Here is a 17645-nt window from a genome sequence, read left to right as displayed (position 1 = left end):
CACCCCAAAGCTTGGGACGGCTCTCTTTACAAGAACCTCGTTTACGGTACAAGTTCAATATCACAGAAAGCGAAAAATGGATAAAGAAGTTGTGGTACTTACGTACAATGCAATATCACACAGCAACGAAATCTCTGTCATCAGGCCCATAGCAGCATAATGAGTGGACTCAGGTACGATGATTCTAAGTGAAATAAGTCACACACAAAAAGAAACATCATAAGATATCACTACTACACGGAATGTAAACTTGGCTACACAGGAACTGAATTATAAAACAGAACAGGGTCTCAAATGTAGAAAACCAACTTATGCTTGCTTAAGGGGAAAGGTGAGTTGGGGTGCTGCATAAAACCAGAGATTGAAATTAGCACAGATACCGTTCCATAAGCCAAATATGTAATAGACAAGAGCGACTCCTTGCTCAACCAAGTGGACTCAACACCCCATATTAAACGCCTAAGATTATACCTGACTAGTAAGTATCTTAAAACCTATGGATTTATATATCTCCAAAAGAGAATCAAGCGTGTGTAGAGCGGCATAAACGCAGCAGTGATAGGATTGGTGAGGTTCGGTGAGCAAATGCAGACCCTTTGAAGTCATATTGCATGGTACCCATTCCATGGGTCTCAACTCTCCAGGTTTAAGGGATTCTTCCTTCAGCTAAAACATGCATGTGGAACCCAGAGTATGATCCAGCGTGTGATTGGGAAACGTGTTCAAATGTGTCTCAGTTTTCGTCCCCTGGTACTCGGGTGCAACATTCCAGACACTTTACTAACACTCTCCCCACTTGGAGAGTCAGTGCCTTTAACCTCCTGTTTGGCCCTGTTTGCAATTTCTGCGTAAGATGAACAGGAATAGGGAGAACCAATGAGAGACTAGCTGGAAGTGTCTGGACGGGCAAAATTAACTCTCATTTCCCACCAAGAAGAGGAATTAACCAAAGGCTCAGCGTGCCATGCCAGAAACACACTAGGCCCTGAAACAATCCTGCGGGGTTGCGGCCAGGTCACAAGAAAGCGAGTTGAAGAAAGGAGCTCAGGGGCACTGTCATTCACAAACCTGCAGAGTTATAAATGACAGCTATCGTCCAAAAATATATTGAAGTAAGGCTGCCAAGAGGACTTGAAAGCGGGGCAGAATTGCAGGAAACCGATTTCAGGAGGTAGACAGGAATTGCATGTAAAGCAGAGGAAAAGAGGCAGAACGTCCACAATGATGCACTTGGCAAAGAAGTGCGTATGCGTTTTTTCCTGAATATATTCAGGAAAAACGCATACGCCCTTTTTGGCCAACCAAACAAGCTTGCAAAGGAAATCTGCACTACAATGAAGTCTCACTGCCCCCCGGTCAAAAGGGCCATCTGAAAAAAGTGTAAAATCCAGAAAGACAGGACAGGCCATGGAGAACTGGGAGCCTTGTTATGCTGCTGGGAAGGATGTAAATTGCCAACAGCCACTCTGGAGAAGTGTATTGTGTTTCCTGAAACATCTAAAAAACAAAGCAACAGAGCATAGGGCACTTCCACTTATGGTCCTATAGTTCAGGGAAATTAAAATCAAAAAGACACAGCCACCCCAAAGTTTGGGACGGCTCTGTTTACAAGAACCTCGTTTACGGTACAAGTTCAATATCACAGAAAGCGAACAATGGATAAAGAAGTTGTGGTACTTTCGTACAATGTAATATCACTCAGCAACGAAATCTATGTCATCAGGCCCGTAGCAGCATAATGAGTGGATTCAGGTACGATGATTCTAAGTGAAATAAGTCACAGAGAAAAAGAAACATCATAAGATAATACTAATACACCGAATGTAAACTTGGCTACACAGGAACTGAATTACAAAACAGAACAGGGTCTCAAATGTAGGAAACCAACTTATGCTTGCTTAAGGGGAAAGGTGAGTTCGGGTGCTGCATAAAACCAGAGATTGATATTAGCACAGATACTGTTCCATAAGCCAAATATGTAACAGACAAGAGCTACTGCTTGCTCAACGAAGTGGACTCAACACCCCATATTAAACGCCTAACAATATACCTGGCTAGTAAGTATCTTAAAATCTATGGATTTATATGTCTCCGAATGAGAATCAAGCGTGTGTACAGTGGCATAAACGCAGCAGTGATAGGATTGGTGAGGTTCGGTGAGCAAATGCAGACCCTTTGAAGTCATATTGCATGGTAACCATTCCATGGGTCTCAACTCTCCAGGTTTAAGGGATTCTTCCTTCAGCTAAAACATGCATGTGGAACCCAGAGTATGATCCACCGTGTGATCGGGAAACGTGTTCAAATGTGTCTCATTTTTCGTCCCCTGGTACTCGGGTGCAACATTCCAGACACTTTACTAACACTCTCCCCACTTGGAGAGTCAGTGCCTTTAACCTCCTGTTTGGCCCAGTTTGCAATTTCTGCATAAGATGTACAGGAATAGGGAGAACCAATGAGAGACTAGCTGGAGGTGTCTGGACGGGCAAATTTAACTCTCATTTCCCACCAGTAACAGGAATTAACCAAAGGCTCAGCGTCCCGTGCCGGAACCACACTAGGGCCTGAAGCAATCCTGCGGTGTTCGGGGAGCTCACAAGAAAGCGTGTTGAAGAAAGGAGCTCAGGGGCACTGTCATTCACAAACCTGCAGAGTTATAAATGACAGCTATGGTCCAAAAATATATTGAAGTAAAGCTGCCAAGAGAACTTGAAAGCAGTGCAGAATTGCAGGAAACCGATTTCAGAAGGTACACGGGAGTCGCTCTTAAAGCATAGGAAAAGAGACAGAACTTGGAAAATAATGCACTTGGCAAAAAAGTGCATATGTGTTTTACCCTGAGCTCTCATAACTAAGGGGAAGAGATTCCCAGCAGGCTCCAACTGCCACCTGAGGGCTCATGTTGCCAAGGCAAGGTGAGCAAGCCAGGCAGGAGTTACCTCACAGCAGAGGTCCCACCTCACAGTAGGATGAGAAACCCAGCCAACATCAGACTCTCACCAGAGGGCCCACATCACCAAGGGGATGGGAACCAGGCAGGAGTGTCTTCACACCAGTGGGGCCACATCATCGAAAGGTGAGGTACTCAGGACATGTGTCCTCAAACCAGAGGACCCACATCACCAAGGGCCTCGGAGTGAGGCAGGCAGGAGTAGCCTCACAACACAGGGCCCATAGAATAAAAAAGTGAGGAATCCAGCAGTTGGAACTTCCCAGCAGGCGGCCCAGAGCACCGAGGCTATGGTATCCAGGCCAGAGTGAACTCACAGAAGAGGGCCCATGTCATGAAACTGAGCAACCCAGGCACTGGGACCTTAGAGCAGGAGGCCCACATCCCCATTGGGATGGAAATCTGGTAGGAGTTTCCTCGCACCACTGAGAACCTACCACAAAATTTTGGGAGACCAGCAGTTAGGGCCTGACGCCAGAGGACCCTCATCACCAAGGGAAGGAGGCTCCCAGCAGGCTCCAACTGCCACCAGAGGGCTGACGTCGCCAAGGCGATGTGTGCCAACCAGGCACGAATGACCTCACAGCAGAGGGCCCACCTCAGAGAAGTGTGACGAACCCAGTCAGGATCAGACTCACACCAGAGGGCCCACATCACCAAGGGGATGGGAACCAGGCAGGAGTGTCCCCACACCAGTTGGACAACATCATTGAAAGGTGAGGATCCCAGCACATGTAGCCTCAAACCAGAGGAACCACATCACCAAGGGGTTCAGAATTAGGCTGGCAGGACCGGCCTCACAACACAGGGTCCATAGAATATAAAAGTTGAGGAATCCAGCAGTTGAAACCTCCCAGCAAGTGGCCCAGAGCACCGAGGCTATGGGATCCAGGCCGCAGTGAACTCACAGCAGAGGGCCCTCATCATGAACCTGTGAGCAGCCCAGCCGTTGGGACCTCAGAACAGAAGGCCCACATCCCCATTGGGATGGGAACCTGGCAGGAGTGGACTCGCACCACTTAGCACATATCAGAAAATGTTAGGAGCCCAGCAGTTAGGGCCTGACGCCAGAGGGCCCTCATAACTGAGGGGAGGAGACTCCCAGCAGGTTCCAACTGCCAACAGAAGGCCCACGTCTACAAGGTGACATGCGCCAGCAAGGCAGTAGTGACCTCACAGCAGAGGGCCTATCTCACAGAAGGGTGAGGAACCGAGGCAGGATGAGACTCTCGCCAGAGGGCTCACAACACCAAGGGGATGGGAACCAGTCAGGACTGTCCTCCCAACAGTGGGGCCACATCATCGAAAGGTGAGGAACCCAGCACATGCGGCCTCATATCAGAGGACATACATCACGAAGGGGATGGGAGTGAGGCAGGTAGGAGTAGCCTAAAAACAGAGGGCCCAAAGAATAAAAAAGGTGAGGAATCCAGCATTTGGAACCTCCCAGCAGGCGGCCGAGAGCACAGAAGCTATGGGATGCAGGCAGGAGTGAACTAACACCAGAGAGCCCACATCATGAAACTGTGAGCAACCCAGGCATTGGGACCTCAGAGCAGAAAGCCCACATCCCCATGGGGATGGGAACCTGACAGGAGTGTCCTGGCATCACTGGGCTCACATCAGAAAACGTGGGGAGCCCAGCAGTTAGGGCCTGATGCTAGAGGGCCGTCATCACCGAGGGCAGGAGGCTCCCAGCAGGTTCCATGTGCCAACAGAGGGCCCACGTCGCCAAGGTGATGTGTGCAAGTCAGGCAGGATTGACGTCACAGCAGAGGGCCTACCTCACAGAAGAGTGAGGAACCCAGCCAGGATAAGACTGTCACCAGAAGGCCCACATCACCAAGGGGATGGGAACCAGGCAGGAGTGTCCTCACACCAGTGGGGCCACATCATTGAAAGTTGCAGAACCCAGCACATGTGGACTCAAACCAGAGGACACACATCACGAAGGGGCTGGGAGTGAGGCAGGCAGGAGGATCCTCACAACAGAGGGCCTAAAATATTAAAAAAGTGAGGAATCCAGCAGTTGGAACCTCCCAGCAGACGGCCAAGAGCACAGAGGCTATGGGATCCAGGCCACAGTGAACTAACACCAGAGAGCCCACATCATGAAATTGTGATCAACCCAGCCGTTGGAACCTCAGAGCAGAAGGCCCATATCCCCATGGAGATGGGAACCTAAGAGGAGTGCCCGAGCATCACTGGGCTCACTAAGAAAATTTGGGGAGCCCAGCAGTTAGGACCTGACGCCAGAGGGCCCTCATCACAGAGGTGAGGATGCTCCCAGCAGGGTCCAAGTGCCACCAGAAGGCTCATGTCAACAAGGCGAGGTGAGCAAGCCAGGCAAGAGTTACCTGATAGGAGGGGGCCCACCTCACAGATGGGTGAGGAACCCAGCCAGGATCAGACTCTCACCAGAGGGCCCACATCACAAAGAGGATGGGAACCAGTCAGGTTTATCCTCACACCAGTGGGGCCTCATCATCTTAAGGTGAGGAACCCAGCACATGTGTCCTCAAACCAGAGGACCCACATCCCCAAGGGCCTTGGAGTGAGGCAGGCAGGAGTAGCCTCACAACACAGGGCACATAATATAAAAAACGTGAGGATTCCAGCATTTAGACCTAAAGCAGGCGGCTCAGAGCACTGAGGCTATGGGATCCAGGCCACAGTGAACTCACAGCAGAGAGCCCACATCATAAATCTGTGAGCAACCCGGGCGTTGGGACCTCAGTGCAGAAGGCCCACATCCCCATGGGAATGGGAACCTGGCTGGAGTGTCCGTGCACCACTGGGCGCACATCAGAAAATGTGGGGAGCCCACCATTTAGGGCCTGACGCCAGAGGGCCGTCATCACCGAGAAGAGGAGGCACCCTGCATGCTCCAACTGCCACCAGAGGGCTCACGTCTCCAAGGTGACGTGTGCCAGCCAGGCAGGTGTGACCTCACAGCAGAGGGCCTACGTCACAGAACGTTGAGGGACCCAGCCAGGATTAGACTCTTGCCAGAGGGCCCACCTCACCAAGGGGATGGGAACCAGGCAGGAGTGTCCTCACACGAGTGGGGCCACATCATCGAAAGGTGAGGAACGCAGCACATGTGGCCTCAAGCAATAGGACAGTCATCACCAAGGGGCTGGCAGTGAGGCAGGCAGGAGGAGCCTCACAACAGAGGGCACATAGAATAAAAAAGTTGAGGAATCCAGCAGTTGGAACCTCCCAGCAGGCGGCTCAGAGCACCGATGATAAGGGATCCTTGCCAGAGTGAACTCACAGCAGAGGGCCCACATCATGGTACTGTGAGCAAGCCAGCCGTTTTGACCTCAGAGCAGAAGACCCATATCCCCATGGGGATGGGAACCTGGCAAGAGTGTCCTCACTCACTTGGCGCACATCAGATAATGTGGGGAGCCTAGCAGTTATGGCCTAAGGCAAGAGGGCCCTCAACACCGAGGTGAGGAGGATCCCAGCACACTCCAACTGCCACCAGAGGGCGCACGTCGCCAAGGTGACGTGTGCCAGACAGGCATGATTGACCTCACAGCAGAGGGCCCACCTCACAGAAGGGTGAGGAACCCAGCCACGATCAGACTCTCAACTGAGGGTCCACATCAGCAAGGGGATGGGAACCAGTCAGGACTGTCTTCCCTCCAGTGGGGTCACATCATCGAAAGGTGCGGAACCCAGCACATGTGGCCTCAAATCAGAGGACACATATCACAAAGGGAATGGGAGTGAGGCAGGCAGGAGTAGCCTAAAAACAGAGGGCCCAAAGAATAAGAAAGGTGAGGAATCCAGCAGTTGGAACCTCCCAGCAGGCGACCAAGAGCACAGAAGTTATGGGATGCAGGCAGGAGTGAACTAACAGCAGAGAGCCCACATCATGAAACTGTGAGCAACCCAGGCGTTGGGACCTCAGAGCAGAAGGCCCACATCCCAATGGGGATGTGAACCTGGCTGGAGTGTCCTCGCACCACTGGGCACACATCAGAAAATGTGGGGAGCCCAGCAGTTAGGGCCTGACCCAAGAGGGCCCTCATCACAAGTAGGAGGAGATTCCCAGCACGCTCCAATTGCCACCACACGGCTGACTTCACCAAGGCAATGTGTGCCAGCCATGCAGGAGTGACCTATCAGCAGAGGGTCTCCCTCATAGAAGGGTGAGGAACACAGCCAGGAACAGACTCTCACCAGGGGGTCCACATAACCACGTGGATGAGAACCAGGCAGGAGTGTCCTCACACTAGTGGGGCCACATCATCGAAAGGTGAGGAACCCAGCAAAGTTGGCCACAAACCAGAGGACCCACATCACCAAAGGGTTGAGAGTGAGGTAGGTGTCTGGACGGGCATATTTAACACTCATTTCCCACCAGGAAGAGGAATTAACCAAAGGCTCAGCGTGCCCTGCCAGAAGCAGATTAGGGCCTGAAGCAGTCTTGCGGGTTTGCGGCCAGCTCACAAGAAAGCGAGTTGAAGAAAGGAGCTCAGGGGCCCTGTAATTCACAAACCTGCAGAGTTATAAATGACAGATAACGTCCAAAAATATATTGAAGTAAGGCTGCGAAGAGGACTTGAAAGCGGGGCAGAATTTCAGGAAACCGATTTCAGGAGGTAGACTGGATTTGCATTTAAAGCATAGGAAAAGAGGCAGAACATCGACAATGATGCACTTGGCAAAGAAGGGCGTATGAGTTTGTTCCTGAATATATTCAGGAACAAACACATACGCCCTTTTTGGCAAACCAAGCAAGCTTGCAATGGAAATCCGAACTACTATGAAGTCTCACTTCCCCCCGGTCTAAAGGGCCATCTGAAAAAAGTGTAAAATCCAGAAAGGCAAGACAGGCCATGGGGAAAAAGGAGCCTTGTTATGCTGATGGGCGGGATGTAAATTGCCAACAGCCACTCTGGAGAAGTGTATGGTGTTTCCTGATACATCTGAAAAACAAAGCAACAGAGTCTAGGGCATTTCCACTTATGGTCCTATAGCTTAGGGAAATTAAAATCAAAAAGACACAGCCACCCCAAAATTTGGGACGGCTCTGTTTACAGGAACCTCTTCTACGGTACAAGTTCAATATCACAGAAAGCGAAAAATGGATAAAGAAGTTGTGGTACTTACGTACAATGCAATATCACTCAGCAATGAAATCTATGTCATCAGGCCCGTAGCAGCATAATGAGTGGATTCAGGTACGATGATTCTAAGTGAAATAAGTCACAAAGAAAAAGAAACTTCACAAGATATCACTACTACACGGAATATAAACTTGGCTACACAGGAACTGAATTACAAAACAGAACAGGGTCTCAAATGTAGAAAACCAACTTATGCTTGCTTAAGGGGAAAGGTGAGTTGGGGTACTGCATAAAACCAGAGTTTGAAATTAGCACAGATACCGTTCCATCAGCCAAACATATAATAGACAAGACCTACCCCTTGCTCAACGAAATGGACTCAACAATGAGGTATCACCTCACACCTGTTAGAATGGGCATCATCTGAAAATCTACAAACAACAAATGCTGGAAAGGGTGTGGAGAAAAGGAACCCTCTTCCACTATTGTTGGGAATATAAATTGATACAGTCACTATGGAGAACAATATGGAATTTCTTAAGAAACTAATAATAGAATTACCATATGATACAGCAATCCCAGTAATGGACATATACCCAGACAAAACCATAAATCAAAAAGAGACATTCAACGCAATGTTCATTGCATCACTATTTACAATATCGAGGTAATGGAAGCAACCTAAATGCCCACAGACAGACGAATGCATAAAGATGTGGTACATATATAAAATGGAATATTACTAAGCCATGAAAGGAATGAAATTGGGTCATTTGTAGAGACGTCGATGGATCTAGAGACTGTCATACAGAGTGAAGTAAGTCAGAAAGAGAAAAACAAATCTTGTATATTCATGCATATATGTGGAACCTAGAAAAACTGTACAGATTAACCATTTTGCAAGGCATAAATAGAGCAACAGATGTATACAAGAAACCTATGGACAACAAGGGGGGAAAGCTCTTGGGGGGGTGGTGGTGGGAGGAGTTGTGAGATTGGGATTGGCATGTAAACATTTATATGTATAAAATAGATAACCAATAAGAACCTGCTGTATAAAAATATAAAATAAATTTCAAAATTAAAAAGAAATAAAATTTAAAAAATAAAACAGAAAAAACAATTATTCTCTTCACATACATGTATTTATATGAATAAATTATTTCCATGCTTATATCTGTAAATACAAAAAAGAGGAATAAAATCTACCTTGAACCAAAAATGAAAAAGAGAAAAAAAAAAACAGAACCCACCAGTTACACAGAGGAAAACCGTATCAGGGCACTTGCTCCAGTTGTAAACAATTCTGAAGTTGGTCAGTGGTGGGGAATAGTCTCCCATTCAGCCAGCAGCCCCCACACAACAAGCGTCCTCATTGCAAACCTGGGGCACCGTGCCGAGGCATCTGTGAGTAAACGTGAGCTGAGCCCCAGGCCAGTTGCTGCTGAACTGTTCCCACCCTTCCCAGGTAAAACACCTGAATATATACAAGGACTTGAAAGCCTAGAGGAAGGGCCATGGAGCCACACGAGTGACAGCATGCCAGCTGACTTGGTGCCTGCAGGCCAGCCAGGATGGTCCTGGCCCTGGGTGCTCTTCTGGAAGATTTCCATTTCCCTGCCTGAGATACTCGTCCTGTCCCTGCCCCCACTGTTTTTTTCCTTCCTCACCTCTGCCCAGGGTGAAATTCCAGCAGCAGGTATGGGTGACACATCCTCTTCTTTAGCAGGTGGCAGCCTGGCAACTGCTGCAGAAAGTCCAGCAGAGCCCCACTCACACTGGGCCACCAACAAAGCCGTGGCCTCTCACTCCCTCCCACCAGCCCAGCCCCGAGACTGCTGACAGGGCAGAGAAAATGGCGTCAGGCACAGCTGCAGGGGCTCTTGCTGCCTGGAGTGGTATTTATATTGATCTCAACCCAGGCACACCTGGGGCGGGCTGGCCGGCACGGTAAGGCTGCCCAGGTCAGCAAATCATCACCCCTCAGGGGCTCACAGTTGCAGAAAATGGAACTTGCTGAACCGGCCAGGTCCAAGGAACACGTGTGGGCTCCTGAGAGTCAGGATAGACAAGGGGCTGCAGCTTTGGCTTGTTTTCTAATCATTTTATCTGGCCCATGAGTGGGAGACAACTTCAAGAAAACCCTCTCCTAATGAGAGGAACCCAGGAGTCAGGGAGAGGAGGGGTGGGTGGTGGTTGGAGACAGAGGCCTGGTGCCCTGGGTGCAGTGGAAGTCTCTGGAAGACCAGGTGGAGGGAGGCCACACAGAGTGATGCCCAGGGTCACAGACCTGTCGGAGCTGCTGTTTGTTAGTTCAAGTCCTGCTCTGAGGTGCTCTGTGTCAGCTCTGAGCGACAGGTGAGCTGGGGGTGCTCTTCAATGAGGGCTATGTGCACGGTTCCTGTGTGCCCAGCCCTGCCACGGTACCTGCAAGGGTAGCTCTGTATCCTGGGAGGGGCCTGACCATGAGAGCCCCGTGGGCTGGGTTGGGGGTGGGGTACCTGCCCAGGAGAGCTCCATATCCTGGGATTGGCCTGACCACGAGAGCCCCATGGGCTGCTGGGGACCTGGTAAAGGATGTCAGGACAGTCAGTGAAGCCACCGAGGATATACCTCCAGTTGCTCCTGATTCCTACACCCTGCTGGTCATTCTACCAACCACCAGGACATGGTATTCTGTATTAGTCTTCAATGATGCCGTCTTTTGTATTCCATTAGTCCCAGAGTCACAAGAAATTTTGGCTTGTGAGTGGCAGGACTCAACATACAACTAAAACAATACTTCCGGGCCGTCTTGCCCCAAGGGTTCAAAAATTCCCACACCATCTTTGGGGAAAGCTTAGCTAAAGACCGAAAAGTTCTACCTCTGGAAAAGGAAACCCTCCTTCAATATGCAGACGACATTCTGATCGCCAGCCCTACTAAGGAGGCCTCTGAACTACCAAGCCAATAAAGGATAGAAGTTGTCCAAGAAAAAGCTCAAATATCACAGACTGCGGTGACCTGCCTGGGCTTCATTCTCACACAAGGTCGGAGAAGCCCATCCCAGGAAAGGGAAGAAACCATTTGCAGCCTTACCCCTTTCTAAAACTAGAAGACAGCTTAGGGGTTCCTGGGGAGGCCAGGGTTTGCTGCTTCTGGATCCCTAACTACAGTCTACTAGCTGGGCCTCTATATGAAACACTGAAAGGAAAAGATGATGATCCTTTTGAACAGAATCCAGAAGTGGCCTTTCAAGAATGGAAAGAGCAGTCAATTCAGACCCTTGCCCTGGAACTCCCTAATTGAGCTAAACCCTTTGACCTTTCCATTCCCGGTGAAAGGTGAATCGCCATTGGAGAATTAGTGCAAAAACTGGGACCACTTGAAATGGAACAATGCAAGAATGCCATCCAGGTAGGATAAACTACAGTCACCAAGGGGCTTGGCCCACTGCCACATCTGGCCAAGATACTGGCGGTATCTAAAAACCTGGAAATCAGCAGCCCAAAAGGCCACCTCCCTCCTAAGGGAAAAGGACCCCACGTGGTGATCCTAATCACCAACCATGCCCTGAAGTTGCAGGGTTCGCTCCGTGGGCACACCGACCTCGAGTGAGGAGGCCCTCCAACTCCAACATCCAGAGAGATAACCGGGGGCAACAGGGCACCATGACGACTCGTGTGAACATCACTTGACCTGGAGTTTCTCTCATAAAACAACAATAGTGTGTCCCGAAGGAGTAGACTACTGCTTGCAGGACTTACTGCACCCGGAGGGGAGCTAATAATCTTGGCGGGGGAACCGTATATCACACTGTCACCATAGAAAAGCCTACAGACACCGTGATGATGGTGGCCAATAAGACCGGCTGGACTCCTGTTTACTTCAAAAGGCTGTTGACTCAGTGGCCATCATGGTCCTTGATCACCACTGACCCTGGACTGTCTGGGAGTTGAGCGGGTAGGGCTCTGACACCTGGTGCTGTTTTTACGTTAATTCAGGGGCCTAATTGAAGAAAGAGCAGACTACTGGTCAGAGCATCTAGGGTGACAGTAACGGTCAGCCTAAGGTGGCCGAACAAATGTGGGGCGGGGTGAAACCGGCCCCCACAGCGTCTCTGCACATCTCTTTCCTGGACCCTTAAAGGTCATTAGAATCTATAACACTTCCAATGCTGGTGCTCAGGCGGACGAGCAGGGAGGCAGGGGTCCTGGGGCCAATCAACGTCACCTGGAGGCTGCTGGGGAGAAGTTCTGACCCTCGTCCCCTGGCATGAGGGCTCCCAACTCAGCACTCAGCAGTTACAGAAGAAGGGTCTGCACCCTCAGCACTCCAAGAATGAGGAATGGGACAAAAGGCAGAGGAGGGGTTTGTCCCCAGCAAAGCCCATTAAAAATCCCTGGGAGATAAAAATAGAATCTGGGCAATAAAGTCAAGTCTGACCTTTTTTATCCTTTGTGCTTTGTCTAATTTCACGTGCTCCTAGGTTCCCGCATGCAGAGGTTCCACACCTGGCACTTCAGACCAGATTTCCTAGTGCAGAATGGCTGGGTCGACACCTCAGCTCCTGGGGCCCAGTGCAGGCTCCGAGATATAGAGCCTGAGCTGCAGCCAACCTGGCCCTCCAGAGCTCCGCCCCCTCCCTCCCACTGACTCTGACAGGATCTCTACACAGCAGCCCAGCCCACAGCCCACGGGGTAGTGCATGCTCTCACCTCTCCATTCTCTGATCAAAATATAAAGTTTCCTTTGCTTGTGAACCAAACTCAGTCTCGATCTGTTGGCCCCAATGACACTGGGCAGGGGGACCCTTGTTGGGGTCCACTCTGGAGGATCAGTAACAGAAATTGAGACTATTGTAACTTCAATGAACAGATGTGTGAGCCAAACTGTAGTTAACATAGAACAGTTTATAAGGCTCGGGTAAAATAAGATGTTTCTAACACTTCCATTTGATATTTCCATCACTTTATTATAAGCAAGTTCAGTGAAAAGGTTTGTCTTATTTGTCAGGTCAATATTAGAGAAATGAAGTGATTTCTTTCCAAGGATGTACATCTAATAATCTTGGTTAAAGCTTCAATCTTGTTTTAAATGCTTTTCCATTGAAAATGATACCTCTCTTTCAGCTCCCCCATTTCTGAGAAGTATAAAATCTTATAATTTATTATTACCAAAGGGGAAAGGTGGGAGGAGGGATAAATTAACAGTTTGGAATTAACACATACACACTGCTATGTATAAAATAGATCATCAACAAGGAACTACTGTATAGCACAGGGAACTACACTCAATATTTTGCAATAACCTATAAGGGGAAATAATCGGAAAAAGAATAGATATTTTTATTGACATCATCTATCAATGACAGTTAAAGTGTAACCTAAGGGAAGCCGGTGGTGAGTGCTTCTGACCCTGAAGACTTCAATCATCTAAAGTTTGGACTCTGCCTACTTCCCAAGGCCCTTAATGAACATATGTGTAGCCGTAGCTTAAAAAACTCCCCAGTTTGGGTATCGGGGAGACACTGATTTTGAAAAAGCCCTGGTGTTCTCCTTACATGAATGGGACTCTTCCTACTGCTAAAACATGTCTGTCACACCCAGAGGATGGTATACCGTCTGATCGGGAAGAGTTTGGAAAAGGCATCTCATCTCCTCATCTCCTGGTGCTCGGGTTCACCCCTCCAGCGTCTTTACTAACAGTCTCCCCACTTGGAGATGTGAGCACTGTCAACATCCTGTTGCGTACAGTTTGGAATTTGTCCAGAGGATGAAGCGGAAGGATGAGGAACAATGAGAGACAAGTCCTAGGTGTTCAGACAGGCACATGTCACTCTAATTTCCAATCAGGAAGATGAATTGACCAAAAGCTAGGGTTGCCCATGGAAACAGGATAGGGCTTGAGGAAATCCCACTGCTTTGTGGCCAGTTCCCATAAACACAAGTTGAACAATGGAACTCAGGGGCAGTAAAATTCATGAAACTGCAGAGTTGAAAATATCTATCACTGAAAAATGTCTTGAGGAAAGTCAGAGAAAAGGATTGGTAAGCAAGGGAGAATGGCAGGAAAGGGATTTGAGGAGGTAGAAAGGACTCGCCATTAAGCACAAGAAAAGGGGCTGAACATTGCCAACATTGCAGTTGGCCAAAAAGGCTGTATGCGTTTTTTTCTGTATATATTCAAGAAAAGGACATACACTTTTTTAGCCAACCAAACAGGTGGGCACTGGAAATCAATACTACAAAAGATATCACTTCGCATCAGTCAGAAGAGCCATCCTCATAAAGTGTAAACACCAGAAATGCAGGACAGGGCAAGGAGAAGAGGGAGCCCTGTGAGGCTTATAGTGGAAATGTATATTGCCAACGGCCATTCTGGAGAAGTGTATTGTGTTTACTAAAGCATCTAAAAAATGAGCTACAGAGCATAGGGCACTTGCACTCATGGGCGTATATCTTGGGAAAAACAAAAATCGAGAGGACACAGGCACCCCAATATTTACCGCCTCTCTGTTTAAAAGATCCTCGACTAGGATAGAACTTAAATGTCTCTGGAGGGAAAAAATGGATAGAGATGTGGTACTTATGTAGAGTGGAATATTACTCAGCCTGGAAATCAATGAAATATGGCCAGTTGTAACAACTCCGGAGGAGTTACGTATGATCATTCTAAGTGACATAATTCAAAAAGAAAAGGACACATATCATAAGATATCACTTAAAGGTGGAATCCAAAATGGCTACACATGAAATAAATTACAAAACAAAAACATAGTCAAATATGTAGAAAACACGCGTAAGGCTGCTAAACGGGAAAGGTGGGGAGGGGTGAGGCATCATCCAGGAGGTTGAAATTAGCAAAGATACCATTCCAAATACCAAACTGATAATCAACAAGGCCTACACGGTAGCTAAAAGAACTGCACTCAGCACACTCAAGTCACCGGAAAAGAATATCTATGACTGGTAAGAATCTGAAAAAGAATTTATTGATGTCTCTCTGTACGTGAATCAAGTGGATGTACAGCAGCAAGAAACAGAGCTTTGAAAATCAGCTGTAACCAATATAGTAATAAATTGAAAAAAATAAATGACAGAGAGACAGAGAAAACCTCTTACAACTTTTCCTCAGGGATGGTGATGCAACATGGATTGAACACATCTAGACCCACAGCAGGATGAGACATAAGGCTGGAAACTGTTCGCGCTAAGAGAAATGTGAGGTTGGGTGAGGAAATGCACACCCTTTAAAGTAATACTACCTGGTACCCATTCAATGGGTCCCAAATCTGCAGGTTCAAGGAATCTTCCTACAGCTAAAACATGCATGGAAAACCCAGAGGACTGTACACCATGTGATCGGGAGATGTGTCTAAAATGCACCTCATTTATCCTCTCCTGGTGCTCCTGTTCATCATTCCAGCCACGTTACTTAGAATCTCCCCACTTAGAGAATCAGCACATTTAAACTTCTGTTTCACACATTTTGCAAATTGTGAGGAGGATGAACGGGAAGAGGGGGAACCAATGAGAGAATAGTTGTAGGGGTTTGGACGGGCACATGTCACTCTAATTTCCCATTAAGAATAAGAATTAAAAAAAGGCTTAGCCCGCCTCGCCAGAGCCAAAATAGGGCCTGAAGCAATCCTGCGGCTTTGAGGCCAGCTCACAAAAGAGCAACTTAAAAAATGGAGCTCAGGGTCACTGCAATTCACAAACCTGCAGAGTTATAAATGAAAACTAACATCCAAAAATATGTTGAGGTAAGGCAAAGAAGAGGATCTGAATGCAAGACAGAATTGCAAGAAACAGATTTCAAGAAATAGATTGGACTCGTCTTTAAAGCACATGAAAAGCGGCAGAATTCCGACAATGATGCAGTTGGCCCAAAAGGGAGTATGCGTTTTTTCCTGAATATATCCAGGAAAAAACGCATACGCACTTTATGGGCAACCAAGCAAGCAAGCAATGCAAATGTGCACAACAAAGGAGTCTCATTTCCCACCAGTCAAAAGGGCCATCCGAAAAAATTGTAAAAACCAGAAATGCAGGACAGGCCATGGAGAACAGGGAGCCTTTATACGCTGATGGACAGTGTGTGAACTGCCGAGAGCCACTCTGGAGAAGTGTATGGTGGTTCCTAAATCATCTAAAAAACAGAGCTACAGAGCATAGGGCACTTCCAATCACAGGAGTATATCTAGGGAAGTCTAAAAATCAACAAGACACAAGCACACCACAGTTTAGGGCTACTCTGTTTACAAGAACCTCAACTTCAGTACACCTTAAATATCCCAGGAAAGAGAACAATGGATAAAGAAAATGTGGTACTTATGTACAATGGAATATCTCTTCACCATGAAATCAATGTAATAAGGCTAGTAGAAGGATAAAGAGTGGATTTAGGTCCGATAATACTACTTAAAATAAGTCAAACAGAAAAAGAAACATATCATAAGATATCACTTATAGAGGGAGGATAAATATGGCTGCACAAAAAATGAATAACAAAACAGAACAGTGTCTCACATTTAGAAAACACACTTATGTCAGCTTAAGGGGAAAGGAGAGGTGGGGTGATGCATAAAACCAGAGTTTGAAATTAGCACAGATACCATTCAATAAACCAAATAGCTATTAGACAAGATCTACACCTTGCTCAATGAACTGGCCTCAACACACCCTATACACCGCAGAGAAATATATCTGAGTAATAAGAATCTTAAAACCCATGTATTGATATATCTCCATAAGGGAATCAAGTGTGTGCAGAGCGGCACAAACACAGCAGTGAAAATGAGCTAAACCCCATTATAGAAATAAATTTTAAACCAAAACGCAGAAACAATGAAAGAGAGAAAAATTCGTACAAAATTCGCTCAGGGGCTGTGATGCAACCTGGAATGACCACATATAAACCCACAGCTGGATAAGACATAAGGCTGGACACTTGGGGCTGAGAGGATTGGTGAGCTTTGGTGAGCAACTGCCGAAAGTTTAATGCAATACTTCATGCTACTCATTCCAAGGGTCCCAACACTGCAGGTTGAAGGGAATCTTCCTACAGCTAAACCATGCATGGGAAATCCAGCAGATGGTATACCATATGATCGGGAAAGGTTTCTAAAACGCACCTCATTTTCCTCTCCTGGGGCTCCGGATCAACATTCCAGCCACTTTACTAACAACATCTCCACATGGAGAGTCAATGCCTTTAAGTTCCGGTATCGCACAGTCTGCAGTTAGTGCAGAGGATGAATGGAAATAGGGGGAACCAGTGAGAAAATAGCTGTAGCGGTTTCAATGGGCACATGTCACTCTAATTTCACATCAGGAAGAAGAATTAACCAAAGGCACAGCAAGGCGCCCCAGAAGAAGAATAGGGCCTGAAGAACTCCTGTGGATATGAGGCAAGATCACAAAAATAAGAGCTGAAAAATAGAGCTAAGGGCCACTGCAATTCAAAAACCTGCAGAGTTATAAAGGCCAACTATTTTCCAAAAGTATATTGAGGGAAGGCTATGAAGAGGCACTGACAGCAAGGCAGAATTGCAGGAAACCGATTTCAGAAGGTAGACTGAAATTGCATTGAAAACATATGAAAAGACTCAGAACGTCGACAATGAT

General features: G+C 47.6%; 1 long non-coding RNA gene across 4 annotated transcripts in view; it reads right to left on the bottom strand.

Moving 5' to 3' along the window:
• LOC125963531 (uncharacterized) overlaps nt 1–17645 on the bottom strand; it is a 1468791-nt gene that overhangs the window by 1347909 nt on the left and 103237 nt on the right. The window lies entirely within an intron of this gene.

This window comes from Orcinus orca, chromosome 2 (genome assembly GCF_937001465.1).
Source record: "Orcinus orca chromosome 2, mOrcOrc1.1, whole genome shotgun sequence".
Lineage (NCBI taxonomy): Eukaryota > Metazoa > Chordata > Mammalia > Artiodactyla > Delphinidae > Orcinus > Orcinus orca.
Note: the sequence above shows the minus strand (reverse complement) of the source record. Positions and strands in the feature narration are given on the sequence as shown.